The sequence below is a fragment of the Carcharodon carcharias genome, chromosome 7 (assembly GCF_017639515.1).
Source record: "Carcharodon carcharias isolate sCarCar2 chromosome 7, sCarCar2.pri, whole genome shotgun sequence".
Classification (NCBI taxonomy): domain Eukaryota; kingdom Metazoa; phylum Chordata; class Chondrichthyes; order Lamniformes; family Lamnidae; genus Carcharodon; species Carcharodon carcharias.
The window spans coordinates 182,685,271-182,702,089 of record NC_054473.1 but is presented as its reverse complement, the minus strand read 5'-3'; the positions used below and the strand labels follow the sequence as shown (position 1 = coordinate 182,702,089).

The 16,819-nt window shown below is 43.6% G+C and overlaps 1 protein-coding gene and 1 non-coding gene across 3 annotated transcripts in view; one reads left to right on the top strand and one right to left on the bottom strand.

The window, feature by feature from the left end:
• Positions 1 to 16,819, top strand: part of cdh8 (cadherin 8) — a 270,165-nt gene that overhangs the window by 90,166 nt on the left and 163,180 nt on the right. The window lies entirely within an intron of this gene.
• Positions 7,942 to 8,102, bottom strand: LOC121280631. Its single transcript, XR_005943670.1, has one exon. It is a non-coding gene; the product is annotated as a U1 spliceosomal RNA (small nuclear RNA).

The following is a 16,819-nucleotide window of genomic DNA, read 5'->3' as shown; positions in this document are numbered from 1 at the left end:
GAACATTTAGTAATTAGTCTATTTTTAGTCTGCAATCTCTTTGTTCCGCTACCCCACTTAGATTTGCAACTTCCAAGTAATAAGTGACCTCGCTATTCTTCCTATCAAATGTACGACCTCACACCTATTTGTGTTGAACTTCATCTGAGTAGGGCTGGTACAAAGAATTTCCATATATCCCACAAAAAGGCTGACATAGCTTGGACTCAAACAGATATCCTGTAACACCTTTTATTTCGAGGAAGTGAGCAGAGTTAAAGGAGAAGAGCACGTTCAGCCAGGGGAGGAGTGTGGTGGTGGATGGTGATTGGTTGGGCCTCCGTTCAAAGTTTATGGAGCTCTGAGACCATCCTGGTGGGGGCTGGAGGTGCAGAGGGACTGGAGATCCATGGTGAAAAGGAGTAGGGAACTGGAAGCTGTTAAAATGATGAAGGGCATCAGAAGGGTCTGGATGTAGGTAGGAAGAGACTGAACAAGGGGAAAAACGTAGAGCCGGGAGAGGGAATAAAAAATCAGTGAGGCAGAAACAGGCTGAAACAAATGAGTATACCAGGGCCATCCTGCTTATGGATCTTTCAGGATGTAGAAGTGGGCTGTTTGGGATAAGGGGCCTTTGAGATTGGAAGCCATGAAAGAATGATTTCCAGAGGAGATGAGGTCAGTGACAGTCCTGGAAATTATGGTTTGATGTTTGATGGTGGTGTCGTGGTTCAGAGGGAGGTAGGAGGATATGTCAGCGAGTTGGTTCATGGTTAGATAGAGGTCATTATGCCGAACAACAACAGATTTGATGATAATGCTAGGGTTGGACCTGAGAGAAGAGTGCAGCAAGTTAAGAGCAAGGAAATTTAGAGTGAGTGAGGGGAGCAGAGAAATTGAGACAGCCGGTACCATACCAGCAGCTCTCAGTGAAACGTTCTATCAAGGGTAAGAGGTCAGAGCTAGGGGCCCAGGTGGAGGGGTAACACTGGAGAAGGGTAAAAAGGGTCCGCCGTGCTGGAGCAAGACTCCTGTCCAATGAAGTGGGTATAAAGGCAATGGAAGAAGAGGTTTTAACAGCTGGTGGGAATGGCTACTGAGGGTGGTGAAAATTCACAGTTTTGATGTTGTGGAAAAGAATAATGGGGAAAGATGATTCATAAGAGTGGGTGAATGAAGGCCGGTGGGTGGGGGAAACATTCCAATTAGGTAGGAGGCATAAAACAGGCAGTAATGGATTAGCCTGGCCAATATTTCTATCCATAGCATTCAAAGCTCATTTCACATAAGAGCCTTACTACCACAGTCCATGCGCCAGTCTGGGCTGGCTTTGAAAACATCTCACAGACGGAGACAGAGTCATAGTTTTACTCAGTAACCTTCCAGATCCATTCTAATATACAATCTGGAAAATGGTTATTTATTTATTTTTTAAAAAAACACACTTTATGTAAAAATTACCATGATCCCAATGAATTTAGTTACGATTACATCTATCCATCAAAGAATTTGTTTAATCTGGTGCATGGCCTTTCCTTAGGCTGAGTATCTTGCTGTAAAAAAAAAGATTCACGTTTTTGCTGTGGAGTCAACCGTGTAACACTCTCAGGCTCTTCACGTTTTAATTATCTGCACAAACTCTCTCCTGCCAGCAGTTCCCTGGACTGGAAGTTGTCCTCGAGCTGTAAATATTGACTGTAATTTTGCTATGGTTGTACAAATCACTGGGAGCTGAAATAATGCTTTTTAATCATTTCTAATCTTCCGCCAAAATGATTGCAGGCAGACGTTTTAGCCTGTGGATTTGCCTTTTTTAAAGTATTTACTGAAATTGCAACCCACAGCTCCTTGGCAAAGATTCCAGCAGTGCAAAAAGAAAATTATCTCAAGCACATCCAGCATGAGCTGCAATAAACAACCAGTGTAAATCTTTTTCATTCTCTCGCCCTCAGTCTCTTGCTTCCTTTCCCTCATTTTTTTTTTCCATTGTCTCCTTCCTCTGAACTACTGCTCTCCTTTCCATGCTTTCTTCCTTTCATTTTCTCTTTCATGTCCTCTCTTTCATTTTCTCTTCATTCACCCACCACTGTGCCTTCGGCCAGCTAGACCCCGGGCCCTAATTCCCCCTTTTAAACCTCTCTGTCTATCCCCTCCTTTGAGACATGCCTTAAATCCTGTCCCTTTTGAACGAGCTTTTGATCACCTGTCATAATCCCTTCTTTAGCTCAGTGTCAGTTCTTTTGTTTATCACATTCCCATGAAGTGCTTTGGGATATCTTGCTGTGGTGAAGACGCTGGATGAATGCAAGTTGTTGTGGTTTTCTTCCTACCCTTTTTCATTCTTTCTCTGCTAATTCCTTCCTCAGTCCACCTTCCCTTCCTTTTCAGCCCAATCTCCCATTTTTTTCCTCCATCCCTCTCCCCCTGCTCCGTGCTGCACCTCCCTCTCAATCTCTGTTGGCTTTTGCAACACCCAATGCAGTTTTACCAATTGCTGTTCAAATAAAAGTGGCCCAAAGCTTGCCGCTGTTGTTTCACTGCAGTGACTGTTATGTAACTAATATAGGATGCTCTGCACCCAAAATCACAGAGGAAATCATCGGCAAAGAAAACAGGAGAGAGGACAATTAGAACAGAACCTTCAGAAAGGGCAGCCCCTTACAACACATTCTCTGTGACTTTTATGTGACTGGTGGATGTGAACAAATTAAAATCATTAAATGGTCAATACTTAATTAAGTTTCTTGCACAGGATATATTATATGCTACAAACCTTTATAGGTTTGAGGGTGTATAGCATACAAAGCCCAGACCAATATTTATACTGGTGGGGTAGGAGAGAGCACAATGCTCCCTTGAAAAACATTTTATCTCCTTTTTTTATGATATCAAAAACTGTTAGTTCCCAAGAGACTATGAATGCGCTGCAGCTTTTAGCTGGGGTTATAGTGATGACACTTCAGTCAATTGATCCTGGCTGACAAAAAGTCATGGCTTCAGGGGGATAAAACAAACAGTTTCAAAATAAATGTTTGCATGTTGAGCTTTTCAGTATCAATGGCTTAGTTATTGCTAAAGAATTTCATTTATAACCAAAGCCTGGTTTTATCTGCACCTCCCGCCATCACATTTTCCAGTGCCTTCCTTTTCTTTGCTGCTGTGTTGAGTGAACTCAGGTCATTGAGTCTGTGATTGGATGCAATACATTAACCTCAATGGCTTGGATAATGGGGAGGAGAATCATTCATGATGCTACTCTTAACCAAGCCTGGGGAGATGGGCTTTGAGAGTATCTGGCAAAAAATGAAACTGGCTTTAGAGGAACAAAGGTTGGAATCATTTGTTATCACTGAGCAATCAAGCATTGCATATCTCAGACACTCTTGAGGCAGATCCCCAATGATGCCTGAACAGCAAAAATATTTCCAGGAACCTCACGGTCCAGATATGGACACAAGTAGGAGCAAGAGGACAATCTGGGCAGATGATTCACAACTTATCAAAAGGGGTAGGTTTAAGGATGCTGGTGAAGCTAGGGAAGGGTAAAACAAGAAGGCAAGGTTTTCAGGAAGTTCGAATGTACAGCAGCAAGATAGCTTAAGGATCTACCGGCAGTGATAAAGTTGACAGGAGGCAGTCCTTCAACCCCTCCAACTTGAGGTTATCCCATTCAACGAGATCACAGCTGATCTCAAATTAACTTACTCACCTATGTTCCATATCCTTTGATATTATTTTCTAACTGGAAAAAAGTTGAAAATTTAACTTGCTACAGCACTGCAGGGAGACAGGGTTTTGGATTTCTTCTACCTGTAATTTGAACATTGTGCCCCCTTGATCTGGATTTCCCCACGAGAGGAAATGATTTCTCTGCACCTATGCTCCTGGATTCCTTTATCATTTTAAACATCTTGTTATGATTATCCCTCAGCCATCTAAATTCATGAGAGTACAAGCAGAGGAAGAAAATAATGGGTAGTGTTAATTGGATCCCAAACCAGATGGTGAAGCATGAAACTAAACACAAATCCTTTTCTTGATAATAGGTTTATTTACAGAACACAGCATTACATAAGTCTGCTTTCTATCTACAACTCCGGTGTCCCAGCTGTCTCTCTTTATACTCTTTTGGTAGGCCAAATTAACAAGGGGGTGAAAAAAACATTTAGCAAATTAAGTTAAGGCTATAACCCTTAAAGGGGCACAGTTACAAAAGGACTAAACTCCAAAGGAAATGTATCTAACTAAATTAAAATATTGTTTTGGGGTCGGATGAAACACTCCAGCCCCCACAGTGCCCACTGGTCATGGAAGGTCTCTCTTTATGCTATTTTGAGCAAAACAAATGGACAAATTAACAAATTAAATTGAAGTGATGGCTCCTTAAAGGGGCACTGTAACAGAACCAAAACGCCAAAGGAAATTTATCTTACTAAATCAAAATGTGGTTTTGGGGGCTAATGAAGCACTCCAGCCCACATGGTGCCCACCAGTCACAGAGGTGTCTCTTTATATTCTTTTGACTACTGATTTACTGCATTAAACAAATGGCCAATTAAAAAAAATAATCAAACCAATTGATAGCCCTTTAAAGGGCATGGTAACTGGTCTCTGTACTCTTTTGAGTACCAGTGAAAACAATACAGAAAAGCCAATTGAACCAATTGCTATCCCCTAAGGGGCATTTAACTAAAGAAAAAAATTAAACGAGCCTTACCAAGTTAAATGATCATTTCAGGAGCAAATGATGTACTTCAGCCCCTGTGGTGCCCACTGGTATTGGAGATCACTCTTTATAAGTGCTTTAGGTGCTTAATTCAACAGTGCCTGTCACCTGGAAGTGGGTGTTGCTGGCAAGACCAGCATTTGTTGCCCATCCCTAATTGTCCTTGAACTAACCTTGCCAGGTCACTTCAGAGGGTAGTTAAGAGTCAACCACATTGCTGTGAGTCGGGACTCATATGTAGGTTAGACCAGCTAAGGATGGCAAATTTCCTTCAGATGGGTTTTTACAACAATCGATGAAAGCTTCATGGTCACCATGACTGAGACCAGCTTTATATTCCATATTTATTAACTGAATTCAAATTCCACCAGTTGATGAGGTGAGATTTGAACCCATGCATTAGTCTGGGTCTCTGGATTACTATTCCAGTGACATTGCTGTTATGCCACCATCTCCTCCATGAACGGGGAATCTAATGGATGAAAGAGCAGTTCAGAAGCATGCATGCCCATTGGCTCTGCTGAGCCCTCCCCAGAAAGGGATTGCAATGCCGTTTGTGTAGGGACTTACATGAGATGGTGAGCTTAAAGTGGCTGGTGCACATTCAGCTCTGATGTCCCGTCTGCCAGTGGTTAGACTGCCTGATGTCCTTATGCAGTGAGTAGGAGATTCACTTACCCTGGTGGAGCACAGCAGATTATTCATGCATTCTCTGCACTGTGGAGCAGTCCGTTTTTTGGGCCCCATGCATGTTAACCTCCCCAGCGACCTCCTCCCAGGCTGATGTGGCCAGCTGCGAGGGCTTTCTGCTCCCATCTCTCGGAAGGAGGACCTCCCACCTTTCCTGGTGGCCTTCGAGGAGAACCTCCAAGGAGGCTTCACTGAAATGTGGGGCTGAAGGTGTCAGAGCCTTCGCGCACTTCCTCCCTGCAGGACCTGGCCTGCAGCGAGTGAACGTTTGTCCGGGCTCCATTTAAATATGGTGGCAGGGCCTTTCATCCCATGAGGAAATGGCGCGAGAGACTTCCTGCCCGTACCCACCACAAAATTCGCCCAACTCCTCGCGGATGCGTAATTAATGAGCTGAAAAGCAGGAAATTGCACAAGTTCAGCTGTCCTGCAGTCCAGCAGGAATCACGCCAACTATCCCATCAGCCACCGGGCTTAGCCTCCAGAACAGAAGGGTCCGCACCCAAAAATCTAAATCCAAAACCTGGGGATGGAAAAGGAAATGTTTAGGGGAAAATGTACGTAAGTTTGGAACGTGGTTCTAAATTTCAAATTGGAACATACCTCTCTATGTTCCTGCCACACTTCCGGATATCGAACCATGTCTCCATCCATGCCTTGGGATATGATTACGTCCAAAATATTTGGAACTCTTGGCCTCGGACAGCTATGGAAAATCAATCGTTGAGTATATTCAAGACAGAAGTCGCACTAAGGGAACACTATGAGATATGGGATACTGTGGGAAGATGGAGTTGAGATAAAAGATCAGCCAAGATCTTGTCGAATGGCAGAGCAAGCTAAAAGGACCAAATGGACTGCTCCAGCTCCTTTTTCTTATGTTCCTATGTCAAAAATGCAACTACTGAACTAAACTTAGCTCTCCAGACATTTCAATCCTAGGGCAGCAGAGCTGGAGATCTAGATTAGGATTCAGATAGGGTAGCATTTTACTGATCATTCAAGCCCATTCCAGTTGAACTTACTTGACTTATTTGTGTTCTGCAGGACTGGCCTTTAGGATGATCTTCTGCTTCCCAGGGTCAGAATTAACAAAAAGGAGAGGAAAAAACCCATCTTGTGGGGGTGGGGGGATCAGGCAGACCTAACAGAGTCCATCCAAGGAGGATAAAAGCAAAATACTGCGGATGCTGGAAATCTGAAACAAAAACAGAAAATGCTGGAAAAAACTCAGCAGGCCTCACCAGCATCTGTGGAGAGAGTAACAAAGTTAACATTTTGAGTCTGTATGACCCACGCAGAGTCATACGGACTCGAAACGTTAACTTAATTTGTCTCTCCACAGATGGTCTCAGGCCTGCTGGGTTTTTCCAGCATGTTCTGTTTTTCTTTCAAAGGAGGACTTGGCTTTACAGGGAATTAAGATACATCAGGTGGAAGCTGATCGGTAGGAAAATGAAACTAAAACTGAATATTCTTTCCACTGTTTCAGATAATGTAGTATCTTTTTAATAATGTAGTGTCTTAAGAGAAGTGCTCCAGAAGTTTAAGGAATTCTAGGATGCTATTATTAAGTCACATATATTCTGTGAAAAAAAAACAGCTTTTTGATTTGTAGTGACCTCTTTCTCCATCGGTTCTACTTATCCAAAACCCGGCTGCCCCAGCCTATTCTAACTCACGGCAAGTCCCCTTCACCCATCACCCCTCTGCTCACTGACCTAGACTCCCAGTTAATCAGTGCCTCACTCTTTAAAATGCTCATCCTTGTTTTCAAATCCCTCCAGGGCCTCATCTCTCCCTTCCTCTGGAATTGCCTCCAGCCCTCCAAGGTACCTAACCTCATCCAATTCAGACCTCTTAGCACCATCAACTTTAATTGCCCCAGCAAGCTGCCAAGACCCTAAGCTCTGGAATTTCTACCCAAAACATGTTCACCTCTCTTTCCTCCTGTAAGACACTCTTTAAAACCTACCTTATTGAGCAAGCTTTTGGTCAGGTGCCATTGTATATCCATTTGTGTCTCAGTGTCAGATTGTTGAAAGCACTCCTGTAAAGTACCTTGGGATGCTTTACGATGTTAAAAGGTGCTATCAAAATACAAGTTGTTGTTGTCAAATGATTGGCGAAAGGCATGTGGGGCATGTGCAGAGTCCAGTTTACAAGCTCGGGGGACCCTGGAGTTATGCTGTCATTTAGGTAGATATTTGGCTGTGTGAATCAAATAGCAGGAGATGGCACAGGGTTGGAAATACTTGGAAAAACTCAGCAGGTCTGGCAGCATCGGCGGAGAAGAGTACAGTTGACGTTTCAAGTCCTCATGACCCAACGATGGCACAGGGTTGTTCCTCCGACAGCAAGTCGACTGAGGACTCCCATCACAATTTCAAAATGAGCACTAGGGAGGTAATTAAAGATGATTGAGGGGGCAATTGAAAGCGATTTTATGAGCCCCTTTGAATATTGCGACGAGCGCACAGTGTCTGGGGTTGTCAGAGCCTAGGCAGCTTTTAAAGGTGGCAATGGGCAGCAACGGTTAGTGTTTCTTAAAAAGCGCGAACACAGTCCCCCAAGACCACAAATTCTGCAGCTGAGTATCCACGTTCAGGGACATCACAGGCGTCAGCACACCCAGAGTACAATGGGATAGCCTCATCCTGGGAGCACAACCTTCATGGTCATTGTCTTTCCCCCACCAGATAAGCTGCTCTCAGCAGCCATTCATTGAGTTGTTTCCCTTTCATTGCAGGCAAAGAGTAGGGCAGCCATTTGTTTAGGCTTGGGGCCTCCTTGAATAGCTTTTCTTCCTGGCAGAGGGCTTATTGGAGAGGGGTCTAGGAGGTGGGGTGGTGGGGGATGGGGGGGCTGGTTGTGCCCTCGGTGGCATTTCAGCATCCATTGGAAAGGCCCCCATGATAGTGGCAGTGCCCAGATGGCATGGCAGTATGCATTCTGGTGGAGGTTCCTCCTGCAAGGAGGAGAACCTAAGAGAGAGGAGTGGGGCAAACAGTAGCAACCTCATGGTCACCTGCAGGGGCAGCCTCATGATGGGAAGTGGCAGAAGGCTGCAGAGGGGACCAGGCACAGAGACCGGTGTGGCAACAGGGTACTCAGTAGCCAAGGTGTACAGACAACAGATGAACAAGTCCAAGTATCAGATTGGCAGTGCCACTGAAGACTGTGCACGTTCTGAAAGGCTGTGATCAATCTGTGTGCTGTGATAGCGGAGGAAGTGAGCTCAGATTACATTGTGGGTGTCTGATGCCAGTGGGCGTCAAGGTTACGTTGGCGCAGCATTTCTACGTCTCGCGCTCTTTCCAGGGGCTCACTGGAGGCAGGTATGGCATCTCCTAATCCACCACACATCACTGCACCAAGTTAGTAGCAGAGGCCCTCTTCTGGAGGGCTAACCAGTACATCAATTTTCGAACCAATGTGGACAGTCGGGCCGAGAGAGCCAGAGGCTTCAGTGTGTGGCTGAAGAAAAAATGGAAAATTGTATAATTCTGCAAAGATGAGTGGCAGGTCAGAAGACTGGGCAGAATATAAATAACAGTAAAGAATGACTAAAAGATTAATAAGGGGGGGGAAATTAGAGTACAAGAGAAGACTAGCTAGAAGCATAAAAACAAATAGTAAGAGCTTCTGGTTTTTAAGACGGAAAAGAGTATGTAAAGTGAGTGTTGGTCCTCTAGAGAGTGTCTGGGGAATTAATAATGGCAAATAAGGAAATGGTGAATGAATTGAATGAATATTTTGCATCTGTCTTCACTGTAGAGGATACAAATAACATCTCAGAAATAATAGCGAATCTGGAGGTGAAAGTGGGGAGGAACTTAAAACAATTATTATCACCAGGGTAGGGCACTAAGAAAACTATTAGAACTAAAGGCTGACAAGTCCCCAGGACCTTATGGCTTGAATCCTAGGATCTCAAAAGATCTCAGCAAGTAGATGCATTGGTTTTAATTTTCTAAAATCCCCTAGATTCTGGAAAGGTCTCATCAGATTGGAAAATAATGAATGTGTCTCCATGGAATAACAGGGGCAATAGCCACACATGGATACAAAATTGGCTGAGTAATAGGAAGGCAATAAGTAATAAATGATTCATAAATATTTTTCGGGCTGGAGGAAGGTTTGTAGTGGAGTTTCCCAGGGGTCGGCATTGGGACCCTTGCTTTTCCTGAGATATATTAATGGTCTAGATCTTGGTGTGGAGGGGACAATTTCAAAGTTTGCAGATGATACAAAACTTGGAAGCATTGTAAACTGTGAAGAGGACAGTGTAGAACTTCAAAAGGACATTGACAAGTTGGTGGAGTGGGCAGATAGGTGGCAGATGAAGTTCCATGTCGAAAGTGTGAGGTGATGCATTTTGGTAGGAAGAATATGGAGAGATAGCATAAAATACGGGGTACAACTCTAAATGGTGTGCAGGAACAGAGGGACCAGGGTGTATATGTGCATAAGTCATTAAAGGTGGCAGGACAGGTGGAGAGGGCATTTAATAAAGCATACAGAATCCTAGGCTTTATTAATAATGGCATAGAGGACAAGAGCAAGGAGGTTATGCTGAACTTGTATAAAAGACTGATTAGACCTTAGCTGAAGTATTGTGTACAGTTCTGGGCATCGTACTTTAGAAGGATATGAATGCAGTGGAGAGAGTGCAGAAGGGGTCCACAAAAATGGTTCCAGGGATGAGAAACTTCAGCTATGAAGATAGATTGGAGAGGTTGGGACTGTGCTCCTTGGAGAGAAGGCGGCTAAGAGGAGATTTGATAGAAATGTTCAAAATCATGAGGGGGGGGTGCTGGACAGAGTAGATAGGGAGAAATTCTTCCCGCTTGTAAAAGGATCAAGAACGAGAGGGCACAGATTTAAGGTAATTTGCAAAAGAAGAAAATGTGATTTGAGAAAAAACTTTTTCACGCAGTGAGTGGTTTGAGACTGGAATGCACTGCTTGGAAGTGTGGTGGAGGCAGGTTCAAAAGAGGAATTCAAGAGGGCATTGGGTGATTATTTGAACAGAAGCAATTTGTAGGGTTACAGGGAAAAGGCAGGAAAATGGCACTAAATCATAATGCTCAGTAGCAAGCCTGTGCAGACACATTGGGCCAAATGGACTCCTGCTGCACTGTAACAATTCTGTGATTCTGTGATTAACGCTGCATTAACATGCCATTAAGAAACAGTAGACCAGAGCTGGAAGAGTGAAAGGTGTAAGTGGGGACACAGAGCTTAAAGAATTAGGAGGGATAAAAACAATGAAGGGCTTTATACTGGAGAGCAATGATTTTAATGTTGAACAAAGGATTTTGAAACCATAGGTTGAGGCACATTGATCCAATAAAGATTAGCAAGGGCAGTAATAAGGGGCGAGTGGGAGTTTCATAAAGATAGAATGCAGTTGGCAGAATTCTGGATGAGTTGGACTTAAGTGTGGTTTGGAAGGGAATTGAAAAAGTTAATTTTGCATGTGACAGTGGTGTTCATAATGGTTTCAGTGGATGTTGGAAAGAAGGTAGACCTGGAGATGAACGATATTTTGCAGTTCAACTACTCAGGCTGAAACTATCCTGTTTAGACTGCAACAGGAGCTATCCAACTTAAGCTCTCGTTCCTTCACATGTAATAGGCCTGGCCATGAGCAACCACACAGTCCTGTCTCTCAAATCTCATTCCATCACTGTCGTGGTTTACCATCAGTTGGATGCAGAGATGTTTCCACTTGTGGAGGAATCTAAAACTAAAGGACCCAGATATAAGATCATCACTAATACATGCAAAAAGCATTTCTGGAGAACTTTGTCTACTCGGAGGCGGGTTAGAATGTAGAGCACAATCCCACATAGAGTGGTTGAAGTGTGTAGTGCAGATGTATTTAAGGGTAAGTTAGATAAATACATGAAAAAGAAAGGAATATGAATGTTGCTGAAAAGTGAGGCATGTTGCTGAAACTTTTTTTGTCTTGCACTCATCAGGACAAATGCAAGAATGCCAAATTTCAAATGATCACAACAATTTATGCAACACAAGAAAAATTGCTAATTGAAGACAAAAAGCTTTGGCAGCACATCTCTCTTTTCAGGAATATTCAAGTTCTACTCTACCATGAGAAAGGAATAGAAGGATATGCAGGTATGAATAGATGACGTAGGGTGGGAGGGGAGTCATGTGGAACAGAATCCCCGGTATAGTTGGGCCAAATGGTTTGCTTCTGTGCTGTAAGCTCTATGTGGCATTACTGTAAGTCTTGCGACCTGTTGTTGAGTCTCTATTTGGCAATAAATACATAGAGTCAGAAGTGATGAAAATCATGGGTCCCAATCACACAATAGAAGTGGCAGCTCCAAGCAAAATACACAACAGAGAGCAACACACAGAAGTCATGGAAGGGCTATCTATTTGATGATCGCTCCCACTGGGCCCCCTCACCAAATATGAGAGTGTCTTAACATCCAAATAGATTTAACCTTGGAGGAGCAAAGCAAACAGTCTCGACTACAAGCAGAGTCAGTTACTAGTATGAATCCCCATGCTTGCATTAAGGCACTGAACCTGGATCACAGCACCAGGACTGCAATGAAATGAGAACGAGCCAAAAGGGGAGTTACATTTCTTTATCGCCAACCACTCACAAGCTGCACTGAAAGTATTCAGGACAATGAAGGAGTCTCTCAGACATTACTTAATCTAAGCTCCCGGCTTCACAGGACTTCACAACCCACCAGTCTATGGGGTCTATGGAGTGCAGAAAAATGACTTATTTTGTCTGACATACAATTATGCAGTGTTTTGTGATGTACGGAGAATATTTAAATGCTTCAGAAAAGACACACTCAAATTTTGTAGCTCACTCAGTCATACAATCTTTCTGGTGCTTATGTCTTTGCCAGCTGCAGCTCAGTTGGTCACACATTTGCTTCGAAGCCAAAAGGTTGCCAGTCTCTACTGAGATGTGAACACAGCATCTAAGCTGACACTCCAGTACTAAGGGAGTGCCGCACTGTCAGAGAGGCCTGTATCTTGGATGAGATATCAAACTGAGGCTCTCTCTGCTGAATGTAAAAGACCCCATGGTGCTATTTTGGTACAGAGCCCAACTTATATAGTGACCTGGGAGACCTCGGGATGTTCCAAATTGCATCACCAGCCAATGAGGAATCTTTGAAGTGTAATTGTTGTTGTAATGTAGAAAACACAGCAGTAATGTAGAAAACACAGCAGCCAATGTGCATTCAGCAAGATCCAATAATCAGCAATGAGTTAAATGATCAGATTGTCTGTTTTTGGGGGGTTTTGGTTGAGGAATATCTGTCGGCCAGAACACAGCAAGAAATCCACTTTCTCTTCTTTGAAAGATGTCATGCAAGATTTTTTATCTCAATCTGAGTGGGCAGGCAGGAACACTTTGGAACATGGGAAGTAGAGTAGAGAACACAATTGCCAGGCTGTGAGCCTTAATGCAGCACAAATATAACGTCAGCGGAGGAGGGTCGAAAGGGGTGCAGGACTGCATTGAAATAAAATTTAATGTGATATAAATTATCAGGGGCAATTTTCCCTGATTCTCACCAAGAGTTTTCTAGGTTTCGTTGCTGCCAGTATGAGAACAACAACAGCTTGCATTTACATACAACCAGGTTTATCCCCAACCATCGGTGTTGCTGAAGAATTTAATATTAAACGAGGGCCCATGATGGGTAGATGGTACATAGGCTGTTACCAGAATGGGATTGATGGACGCAGTGGTGTCTTCTGAATCAGCGTCCTTTATATAATGATTAAATGACAATCATTGCCAGCCATCTTCATTCTCTGTTCAATCTATCGGTTTTGCTGGAAGAGATTATTTAGGCATGGAACGAAAACTTACAGTACTGAAACAGGCCATGTGGATCAACTAGTGTTTATGCTGTACACAAGACTCTTTGTCTCCGCCCTATCAACATGTCCCTCTAATCCTTTCTCTTTCGTGTATATACCTAGTTGCCTCTCAAATGCATATTGAGAGGGATAATATGACATTAACTTTGTCTATATATATGTATATATATATATACATATATGTGTGTGCGTGTGTGTATGTATATATATATATATATATATATATAATATAAAAAGTGGCACTAGGTGAATTGTTTTTGCAGAGATTCACCACAGATGGGCTGTATGGCCTCCTTCGGCTGTATCCAGTTTATGATTCTACTTGTGTAGTTTTCAGGGTTGTTTGCATACTGGATGTTTCCCACAACCACTGGATTTAGTTGCATCTAAAGATTTTTTTTTTGCATACTGAGAGTTCAGTAAAAGACCAAATAATCCCGAACATATCATATCAAAGCTGCCTACAGTTCTGTCTATGTTAGATACGCGTGACAACAACTTGAAAGTAAAGGCCCAGATTTTGCAGTTGGAAGTGCAGCGCCAGCACTTGCCGTGGACATGGGGTAAATCTCCGCACGAGTGTGCTGTGCTCCTGGTGGCGAGAATTTCAGCTGCCCTGAGGGAAGATTCAAACCTAGCATGGGGCTTCCATCAAGCCCTGAGTGTTGGTTAGCTCAGGCAAAAATGGCAGGCAGTCGAGGCATTGTGTACATTATGTACTTATCACCAGCCTCCGCATTCAAAGGATCATCCTCCGCCATTTCCGCCAACTCCAGCATGATGCCACCACCAAACAAATCTTCCCTTCACCACCCTGGCGGCATTCCGCAGGGATCGTTCCCTCCGGGACACCCTGGTCCAATCCTCCATCACTCCCTACACCTCAAACCCCTCCCACGGCACCTTCCAATGCAACCGCAGAAGGTGCAACACCTGTCCCTTTACTTCCCCTCTCCTCACCATGCAAGGGCCCAAACATTCCTTTCAAGTGAAGCAGCATTTCACTTGCACTTCCCTCAACTTAGTCTACTGTATTCGCTGCTCCCAATGTGGTTTCCTCTACTTTGGGAGACCAAACGCAGAGTGGGTGACCGCTTTGCAGAACACCTTTGGTCTGTCCGCAAGCGTGACCCAGACCTCCCTGTCACTTGCCATTTCAACACTCCACCCTGCTGTCTTGCCCACATGTCCGTCCTTGGCCTGCTGCATTGTTCCAGTGAAGCTCAACGCAAACTGGAGGAACAGCACCTCATCTTCCGACTAGGAACTTTACAGCCTTCCAGACTGAATATTGATTTCAACAGTTTTAGGTCATGAACTCCCTCCTCCATCCCCGCCCCCTTTCCGATCCCCCTTTTTTCCAATAATTTATATAGATTTTCCTTTTCCCACTTATTTCCATTATTTTTAAATGTATTTCCATGCATTGTTTTATCTCTACCTTTTAGCCTATGTCGATCCCTTCCCTTCACCCATTCCACCCCCACTAGGGCTTATATGTACTTTGCTCGTCCTGCTTTCTACACTTAATTAGCACATTCCTTAGATAATATCACCACCTTCAACACCTCTTTGTCCTTTTGTCTGTGACATCTTTTGGCTATCCCCACCTATCACAGGCCCTCTATCCAGCTCTACCTGTCCCACGCCACCCCCCCACTCCCTTAAACTAGCTTATATTTCACCTCTTTTCTATTTTTACTTAGTTCTGGTGAAGAGTCATACGGACTTGAAACGTTAACTGTGTTCCTCTCCGCTGATGCTGCCAGACCTGCTGAGTTTTTCCAGGTAATTTTGTTTTTGTTGAGGCACTGTGTGCAGTCACTGAACCAGAAAAAAATGATAGAGAAAGGTTTGTGCAGTAAAAAGTTGTTGGAAAATTAAGTTAAAAAAGGCATTGGAAAATCACATTTTTAGTAGACATAATTAACTTTACAAAATTAAAAATGTAAACATGTTTAAAAAAAAACTCAAATAATATTGATCAGATAAATCAGGTTAAAAATACCACTTAAAACATTTGATCTGTCATACTATAAACAAAGTTTTTACTTTTTAATGAGACTTATCAGATTTTTATAACATTTTGTGTCAAGAAATGTTTTTTAAAAACCTGTATTAAATTTAAAATGGTGTGGACTGCCTCATTAAGTAATCATGAATTGAAAGGAGGCCCCTTAAGGCTGAAAATACTGTAATAAAATTTAAAAGTGTAATTAATCCAGAACTAATTTGCAATTAGCCCAAATTGACATTGGTTCATTACTTGGTTTTGCAGCATCAAATCCTTCACAGCGACATTGGTTAGCCCATCGCACCTTTTGGATTGGCGCACCATAAGTTGCATAAGTAAGCCAAAGTAAAATAAAGTTACCGCAAGGGAAGTAAATTGAAGCCATAGCAGGACAGCTCGGTCATGTGGAATGTGTATCCTGTAATATGTGGGTAGGTGTGGATACAATCGGTGTCCAAGATGGCCACATGTGCAGGAAGTGGCACCAGCTGCAGAATCTTGAGCTCCAGATTTCAAGCCCGAGCAGTGGCTGGAGTCACTGTGCCACATTCGTGAGGCTGAAACTACATGGATAGCGCATTCAGGGAGGTGGCCACACCGCAGGTTAGGCGCCTGGAGGCAGAAAGGGAATAGGTGGCCGCCAGGCAGTCCAAGAAAATTAGGGAGGTAGTGCAGGAGTCTCCTGGGATCCCGCTCACCAATTGGTTTTCCTTTTTGGATACCGGTGAGGGCATTGGTTTCTCGGAGGAGTGCAGCCAGAACCAAATTTGTGGCACCACTGGCAGCTCTGCTCTATGGGGTGGGAGAACGAAGAGGGGAAGAGCAATATTAATAGGAGACTCATTTGTAAGGGGAACAGACAGGTGTCTCTGTGCCTGTGGGCCTGATTCCAGGAGAGTATGTTGCCCCCCTGGTGCTGGGGTCAGGGATGTTACTGAGTGGCAGTAGGACATTCTTCTGGGGGAGGATAATCAGCTAGAGGCTGCGGTCCACATTGGTACCAATGACTTAGATAGGAAAGGAGATGAGGTCCTGAAAGCAAACTTTAGAGAGTTAGGAAGGAGATAAAAAGCAGGACCTCTAAAGCAGTAGTCTCAGGATTACACCCAGTCATACATGCAAGCGAGTATAGAAATAGGAGAATTGAGTGATTAAACATGTGGCTGGAAAGCTGGTGTAGAGGGTATGGCATCAGATTTCTGAGACATTTGGGCCGGTTCTGGGGAAAGTAGAACCTGTACAAGCCAGATGGTCTACACCTGAGCAGGACTAGGACGAATATCCTCGTGGGGAGATCTGTGAACGCTGTTGTGGGAGGTTTAAACTAGATTGGCAGGGGGATGGGGACCTGAGAGCAAATTCAGAGCAGGGAACGGGAGGTGGAGAATTAGTGACTCTGAAAGACAGAAGCAGCTCAAGTTAAGAAGTGTACAGCACAGGAATTTGGCAGTGCTAAAAGTTATATATGTAAATGCAAGGAGCATAGTAAAAACAACTGATGAGCTGAGGGCACAGAT